Below are 8468 nucleotides of genomic sequence, written 5' to 3' on the forward strand. Positions count from 1 at the left end.
AATGTGTATTACATTAGTAATATTTACCATTAGTTAGAGTGTTTGTCTTTCAACAGAAGTCACAATAGGAGAGAGTTTAAAAGAAGTCAAGTATGAAATTCATGAACTATAGATAGAAACATTGTTTCCTTTTCTTTTTGTCTGCATAACAGTATGACAGAGAAGTACAGCTGAGCGTAGTTTGGCTATGCTGCACAGGACTGTCTTGAGCCTAGGAACAACCTAAGGAAAGCAATCAGTGAGCCACTTACACAACCAGATAGATAGGTTTGGTGAGTTTGCAGTAAGCTATACAAAATAAAATAAAAGTACAGCAGCAGGCCAACACCAGATAGCCTAACCAAGAGAAAGTTACTCTCAGTTAGCTGCCACAGTCTTAAGTATTAGTAAGCACTAGAGTACAAGAATAAAAAAAGAAAATGGAGAACCAAGAACATAACAGACCAAAGGTGAATGGGGTCACTTGTAACCAAGGTTTCACTGTGCTATCACAGCAGTAAAATTTGCTTCTTCTAAGTTTAGCTTTCCCAGGGGAAACAACCACTGCAGAACCCAAACAAACTATTTGCTACACAGTATAACAAGCTGATTTCGTAATGGTCCAAGGTACATTGCAAATCTTGTTTACTTAATAAAGTTACAGTGTCCTACAGTACATTTGTGGGGGGGGGGGTTCTGACGGCATCCACATCTAGCATAAAGAAATGCTTCCTTGGAATAAGCAAGGTTGGGGATGGGAAACGAGCAAATTTAGTTATTAATAAACAGTGACGAGTTTTAGTAATAGAAGTGACCATGTGCTTCAAGTACATTATTTCTGGACAACGGCAGCTGTATTCATGTAAGCTGCAGCACCTTATAACATTCTCATCTGCAGACTGGTACAAGGTAAGATTCATTTAACAGCTGAGATTGAAAAAATGGCAGCTTCATTTGTTTAGCATGGAGATGTGGGAATTTTGTCTACTTACAGTAGGTTGTGCAGTATTAAAGCAGGATCTATATTGTATGCTGACATCAGGATTAGTTTCACTGTCTTATACAAATAGAGTGCTGGAATAGGCTCTCACGTCCCCTAATTGTGAACTGGATTAAGCAGATTATTGGAGAATGAATGATTAAAAAGATATGAGGGTATACAGAAAGATAGAGGGTATATAGAAAGATTCATAATGTAGCTCCTCAGCGAGAAGTATCACACAGTATGTACTGCAGTGAAGCCTCAACGATGACTGATTATGTATAAGAGCAGGTTTAGTGCAGTCATGGTAAAGACTTGGCTGACTGGGGAAGGATTTGCTATTGAATTACTACACAGACAAAATTGCAGCAGTCATGTGACCCAAAGAAAAAAAGTGACACAGAAGGAGATTACCCAATGATATCTGCATTAACACTAGCAATGAAATCCCTGTCTGCAGCCTCCTATATAAAGCCACCACAGCACAAAGGCATGCCATGTCATATCACACACACATATGTATATATAATATACATATATATACACACACACAAATGTGTCTGTGTGTGTGTGTACATATATATATATATATATATATATATATATATATATATATATATATATATATATATATATATACATCTATATATATAGGAAACGTGCCTTATATGGAAGTGTATCCAATTTTCTTTCTCTGCCTAGAGATGTAGTAATGTGAACTGCTTCAAGCCTACGGGTAAACCACTGTTTGGTTAATTGTCTTTTGTAGTATTTTAATTGGTCTAGTTTATATTTTTGTACTGTCAGCAATACCACCAGCATATAAGCTTATGCATTCCTTTGTTCGGGGAGTCTCCCTGGTACTTTCCATGAGGCTCCCACACGTGTGTAATAAATACCACTGAAAGAGAGGAAGAAGTGTCTTGTCTTCATTTTAAGGCAAAAATGCAAACACAACAATTGGTGCCGTTTACTCAGATCTGAATTGACAACGACTGCAGTAGTCGGGGATTGAAAGAAGTACTGCTAGTAAAAGGGCCCATGACAGAATTTTCTGTTCTGGCAGTGTTTCTTTCATTTCCTGTACTTATCTGCTACACAAATGTGGTATTAATAATTTTATAGCAGTGTAATAATTCCTCTCATTCAGTTATTTGAGGTAAGTGGCATGTATTTTTTTCTCTGCTATTGATTGTGCAGTATGAGAGAGGGATAAAACGAAACACTGGTAAAGAGTGAAAGGAGATACGAGAGTGGGGAAAACAACGTTTACAAAACGACATAGCTACCTCTGTAAAATACAGAATAGCTTATTGTGTGAAAATGGGAGTGAGTGTGGGAACCATAAAAGGACCAGAAAGAGGTACACCAGCTGGTTATATGTTTTTTCATGTGTCCCGGGACAGTTGTATGTTTATAAGTCAGTGGGTCGCCCTCACTGAGGATGATGGTAAACTCGCCTTTCCAGAGAATGGTAGTTTTAATAAAAATATTTTGCTTAATCTCCAAGGGAAATTAAGCAGAAAAGGGAGAAGAATACCAGGGTTGTGCTGGGCAGCATTTAATGATTGGATGACAGAGGTGAAAGAAAGAGAAAAGGATTCGGTTAAAGGATAATCAGCAGAAATTAAAAGAGCAACTGAAAGAATTACAACAAACTGCTAGTAACTTAGATATAGTAAACGGTAAATGTTTGAAGGACCCACCCTTTAAGAGGCTTTATCCTGTGAAGGAATTAGCTAAATTACAGATAATTGAATCATCGGAAGACAATAATGCTTGGCTCCCCCCCACCACCAACTGCACCACCAGTTGCACCCCTGCAGTATCAGCCCCCACTCACTCAACAAGGAGCAGAAGCACAGAAGCCAGATTCCACCACTGAAGAACCCCACCCCTAGAGAAAGAGAACGAGCAGTGGAGAATCACTCCAGTGACTCAGATCCAGACACAAGCAATAGAAAAAAGGGACCAAAAACTGTAGTAAGACTCATAAAGAAGCAAAAGCTAAAATGTATTTTAAGACTAAACCCTATTGTAAAGGTAAAGGAAAATGACATTTACACCAACTAAGGCTTTTTGGTCAGTTCCCTGCTATAATGGACAGTGGAGACGGATATTTTGGACCAGATAAATTTAATACAGATTCAGGGTCGGAATCGTCAGACGACAGATTGTTACCTTTGAGGGAGGTACCTAACCCGGCTCATGCTAGAAGTGCACAGGAGCCACCGACCATTGTAGTACCTAGGGCATGGTCGGCGGTTGACTTTCAAGCCATTACTAAATCGTTACCGCCCATTCGTACTAATCCAGCTAAATTCCAGCGTATGCTGGCAGGAAATATTTGTTTACAAAATCCTACGATAGAAGAAGTTAAGGCAGTTCTTTAGTATGCCATACCAGCTGATCTGATGAAATGGATTTGGGACCATGCCAATGTCCCTACTCCAATTCCGAAACATGACTCACATGAAGATAATGGGTTTGAAGTGGTTAGGCAATGTTTAGTAGATGCTATCACAATAATAGTTACACCCACACCCAACTGGTCCAAGATCAAGTCAATACTTCAAAAAGAAGACAAACCTGTGGACAAGTATTTAAATCGTTTTACTGAAGCCTTTGAGGCTTATTCTGGGTACCCCGAACCCACCGAAGGGCCGGCAGAAAGTGGACTGTCGGCTGCTTTCGTAGATGAGTTATGCCCATAAGTACGAGATAAGTTAAAAGAAGTGTGTTTAAACTGGCCTAGTCTTGGATTGCATGAATTAGTTACACAAGTGCAATACCTCTCTGACCACTTAGCACAGGAAAAAAAGGATTTACAAGAGAAATTGGTTAAAGCACAAATTCAGATGTGCACTGCCTTTGGGCAGCGTGGACAGGGAGGACGTGGATGGGGAAGAGGGAGAGGTGGACTCCAAGGGGCTGGAAACCATAACAGACAAAACTGGCAGAAAGATCGATCAGCCACACCCCAAAATCAAACGGAGTGTTTCAATTGCGGCCAAGCAGGCCACTGGCAAAATAAATGTCCGTATCTGGCTGAGCAACCTGCCCCACCCACTGATACGTCACCTCAGTGGAATTCTAACTGAACTCCATCCAATCTGCAGTCATTACAATGAAGGTTCCTTGAGCAAGGACAACAGCAGTTGTGTCCTTTCATATCTGTAGATCAAGATGGACCACATGTTATGTTACTTGCCAAAAACAAACCGTACCCCTTCTTGGTTGATACTGGAGCATCCAAATCCATGTTAGCCGGCGAATCAGCAATAAATGTCCCCCTCTCCAATAACGTAACTAGAGGGATAGGTGTCTCTGGCATTCCCATTAAATATTCTGAAACCATCCCAGTCCCAGTGACTTTGGGACCTTTGCAACACAATCATGCATTTTTAGTAGGACCCTCAGCACCGTTAAATTTATTGAGAAGAGATTTGCTCTGTAAGATGGGAGCAACTATCTTCTGCACTGCTGAAAAAGTATATTTACAAGTACCTTCAGACAAACAGGATAGTATTTTGGCTACTTTAGATGAAAACATCACTCTGCAAATAATGTGTATGCAGTCTGACCTCGGCAAGAATAAGCATTTAACCTCATTACCCTCTCATCTATGGACCTCTCATGATAATGATGTTGGATTTCTAATTTCGGCCACTCCTGTTAAAATAACCTTAAAGCCTGGAGCAAAGTTACCTCGGGTACCACAGTACTCTTTGACGGTAGAGGCCACATCTGGTATTGCCCCCATCATTTCTGCCCTGGTGCAACAAGGAATTATAGTACCTACAACAAGTCCATGTAATACCCCAATTCTACCGGTAAAGAAATCTGGTAAACAAGCTTACAGATTTGTGCAAGACTTGTGGGAAGTCAATAAAGCTGTCTTGTCTGTTTTCCCAATCGTACCAAACCCAGCCACGATTTTGAGCTGTATCCCACTTACAGCACATTGTTTTATGGTTATAGATATTTCATCATCTTTCTTTTCTATCCCATTACATGAAGATAGCCAGTATTTGTTTGCATTCACTTATAAAGGCCAACAGTACACTTGGACCTGACTACCTCAAGGGTATGTAGAATCTCCAACCTTGTTTTCCAGAGAGATGCATATACAACTGCAGGATTTACAATTACCACCACGTTCAGTTTTAGTTCAGTATGTAGATGATATTCTTCTTGCTTCACAATATGCCCAGTCTTGTATAGAAGACTCACTTCTAGTTCTAAGATTTTTAGCTGAACGAGGTTTTAAGGTAAATAAATCCAAATTGCAGTTTGCTCAAGAAAATGTACAATACCTGGGACATATCATTTCTACAGGTTCATGTTAAATCCTTCCAAGCAGAATCACCTCTATTCAAATTGCTCCTCACCCTGTAACTCAGAGACAACTCAGGGGATTCCTCGGCCTAGCAGGTTATTGTAGACAGTGGGTGCCCAATTTTTCAGAAATTTCGGCTCCTCTGTTACATCTCTTAAAAAAGGAGGTCACAGACCCTCTGCCTTGGTCCCCTAAACATGAAACCGCCTTTCAGGCTATTAAAATGGCATTGATTAACCCACCTGCCCTGGGGCTCCCAGATTACTGTAAACCTTTTGTTTTCTTGTGTTGCAAAATAAGTAAAACTGCCTTGGGCCTACTGGTGCAACCGCGCACAGGAGGCTATCGACATATAGCATATTACAGTACTCAGTTAGACCCTGTTGCTTCTGGCTACCCATCCTGTTTACGTGCAGTAGCAGCCGCTGCTGTTTTGATAGATATGGCAGCCCCATTGACATTAGGGCATGACACTATATTAGCATACCTCATGCGGTACAAGCATTACTTTTAAAAACAAAGACTCAATATCTTTCTAAATGCATGCCTCACTAAATATGAGTTAAGTTTATTAAGTAATCCCGCTATTCATATTACATGTTGCCCACGACTAAACCCTGCTTCATTAATTCCAACTAGTGACGAGGGCGAACCACATGGCTGCGTACTTGTAGTTAACACTGTTTTGTCTCCTAGATTAGATTTGCAAGATGTTCCTTTGCTTAATCCTGATTTAGTTCTTTTTGTGGATGGATCCTGTTTACAAAATACTGTTGGTGAACTTCAGGCTGCATGGTCAGTCTGCTAGCCATCTCAAGCTTTGCAAACTGGACAATTACCGCCTGGTACTTCCGCACAAGCCGCGGAATTAGTGGCACTTTCTCATGCATGTAAAATGGCCAAAGACAAATCTGTTACTATTTATACTGACTCACGTTATGCCCATGGTGTTGTTCATGATTTTGGTACTCTATGGAAGGAAAGGGGATTTTTGACATCTTCTGGGGCACCAATAAAAAATTACCTGTATATCGATCACCTCTTGCAGGACTTATTATTACATTCCAAAATTGCTGTTGTCAAGTGTGTAGCTCACCAGTCTAATGACTCCCTAGTAGCTAATGGAAATAATTTAGCTGACTGGGCTGCCAAGCAGGCTGCTCTTTCTAATACTGCTCAGGGACAATTTTTGCAGCCTATTTTACAAACACTTACTTTTGACACTACTGTATTGAAAGCTTTACAAACTGAAGCATCGGAATCAGAAAGAAAAACATGGCTGGCCCATAATTGTTTTCAATGCTCTGATTCAATTTGGCAGCACCGAGATGGCCGATTAATTTGCCCCGTATCTATGTTAAATTCTCTTATAAAAGCGTACCATTTGCCAGCTCATGTCGGGGTACAAGCATTGATTAAACAAATCCAGAAGGATTGGTTTGCCCCAGGATTTTCTGCTTCTGTGCAACATTTTTTGAGCACATGCTCCATTTGTTTACAGCATAACATTTCAAAGGGCACTCTGGCTCCCGCTCAACCTGTGCCAAAACTAATGGGACCGTTTTGTGCCTTACAATGGAACTTTATTGAACTTCCCCCTTGTGCTTGTTTTAAATATGGTTTGACTATTGTTGATATTATTTTGGGATGGTTAGAAGCCTACCCATGTGCTAAGAATGATGCTATTTCAGTTGCAAAAAAGTTGTGTTATGAATTGATACCTCGTTTTTGTTGTCCTTGTCAAATATATTCTGACTGAGGGACACATTGTACTGCTAAGTTAGTTGATTCATTGTGTACAATGTTAGGCATTACTATGAAATTTCATTGTCCATACAGACCACAGGCATCAGGTATAATTGAACGTATGAACCAAACTTGCAAATGTCACTTCAGAAACAGGCCTAACGTGGGTACAGGCCTTACCACTAGCTTTACTTTCTATGCGGTCACAACCGCATCCTACCAAGGGTCTTTTTCCACATGAAATACTCATGGGTCGCCATTTGCGTATGCTCATGACACCTCCACCACCTTTTTCGGAATATGATGCATTTGATAATGACGTTCTTTTGTATTGGAAATCTCTTGTTTCTTTCTTACATTTTCACCACTGACAAGTAGCAGTTGCTCAACAACTTCCTGATCCTTTTCTAGCATCTGCTTTGCAACCAGGGGATTGGGTCTACATTAAATCTTTTTCTAGAAAAACAGTGCTCCAGCCGCGGTGGAAGGGGCCCTTCTTGGTTCTTCTAACTATGTCATCTGCTGTGCGACTGCAGGGATCTCCAACTTGGATCCACATTTCATACGTCAAAAAAGTTATGCCGTCTGAAGATCAACAGCCTTTACCTTTCTCAACTCCAGATTCTCCTCCTATTGCTACAAGTACTCAAAGTAGAACTGTTCCAGTACCTGACAATGCCTAATATTTACCCTTTTGGAAAACTCCAAACTTCTGACACTACACAGACTCAACCACCATTTCCACACAAATACTGGACAATCGTTTTGGTGGTCATTTTTGTTGTATTGTTATTTTTGCTGTGGCCATTTTAATTTCCTGCTCCATCGACGCATCACACCAAATGAGCCATTTGGCACCCACCTTTCAACACCTATCAAGCCATCAAATATGTTTATGCTTCTACATTCAACGTCTCTAACTGCTGGATCTGCGCTTCTATTCCCTCCATGCATGGGGGATTATCATTGGCTGCGGCTCCACTAAGTATCATCGATACATGGACTAGTCTACTTGACAACACTGCTAACATTACATTCATTAAATCTATTGCATTACAACTTTCTCTCCATCGCAATGGCACTCTTTGTTTTCGACGGAACAACTCAAGTCAACATCACTGGACTCAAAAAATGGGACAAAGTATCTGCAATATGACAATCAAATACCAGTGCAATTATACAGAAAGGAAACGCTTAGCTTTGGGCTGTCAAGTTTCATTTGATGCTATTCAGCTGATATTAACAAATGCCTCATTATTTGGTTCTCGTAAAATCATATTTCTCGCCATATTCCATGGCATAACCACGGGCAGTGACCACTCTTCAAATGCTACCACCTTGGTACAAGACTGTTATTTTATATGTGGAAGAAGAGCCTATAAATGGCTACCAGAGAACTGGTCTGGTAGCTGCTTCTTAGGT

General features: G+C 40.5%; 1 protein-coding gene across 1 annotated transcript in view; it reads left to right on the forward strand.

Annotated features, from left to right (window-relative positions):
• The first annotated feature begins 756 nt into the window (after positions 1–756).
• The window catches only part of CCDC86 (coiled-coil domain containing 86), a 165925-nt gene continuing 158213 nt past the window's right edge, over positions 757–8468 (forward strand). Inside the window, exon 1 of the mRNA XM_044084051.1 lies at positions 757–888. The gene's annotated coding sequence lies outside the window, so the exon portion shown is untranslated. The remainder of the gene's footprint in view (positions 889–8468) is intronic.

This window comes from Protopterus annectens, chromosome 9.part0 (genome assembly GCF_019279795.1).
Source record: "Protopterus annectens isolate FY-2018-M chromosome 9.part0, PAN1.0, whole genome shotgun sequence".
In the NCBI taxonomy this organism is placed as follows: domain Eukaryota; kingdom Metazoa; phylum Chordata; order Ceratodontiformes; family Protopteridae; genus Protopterus; species Protopterus annectens.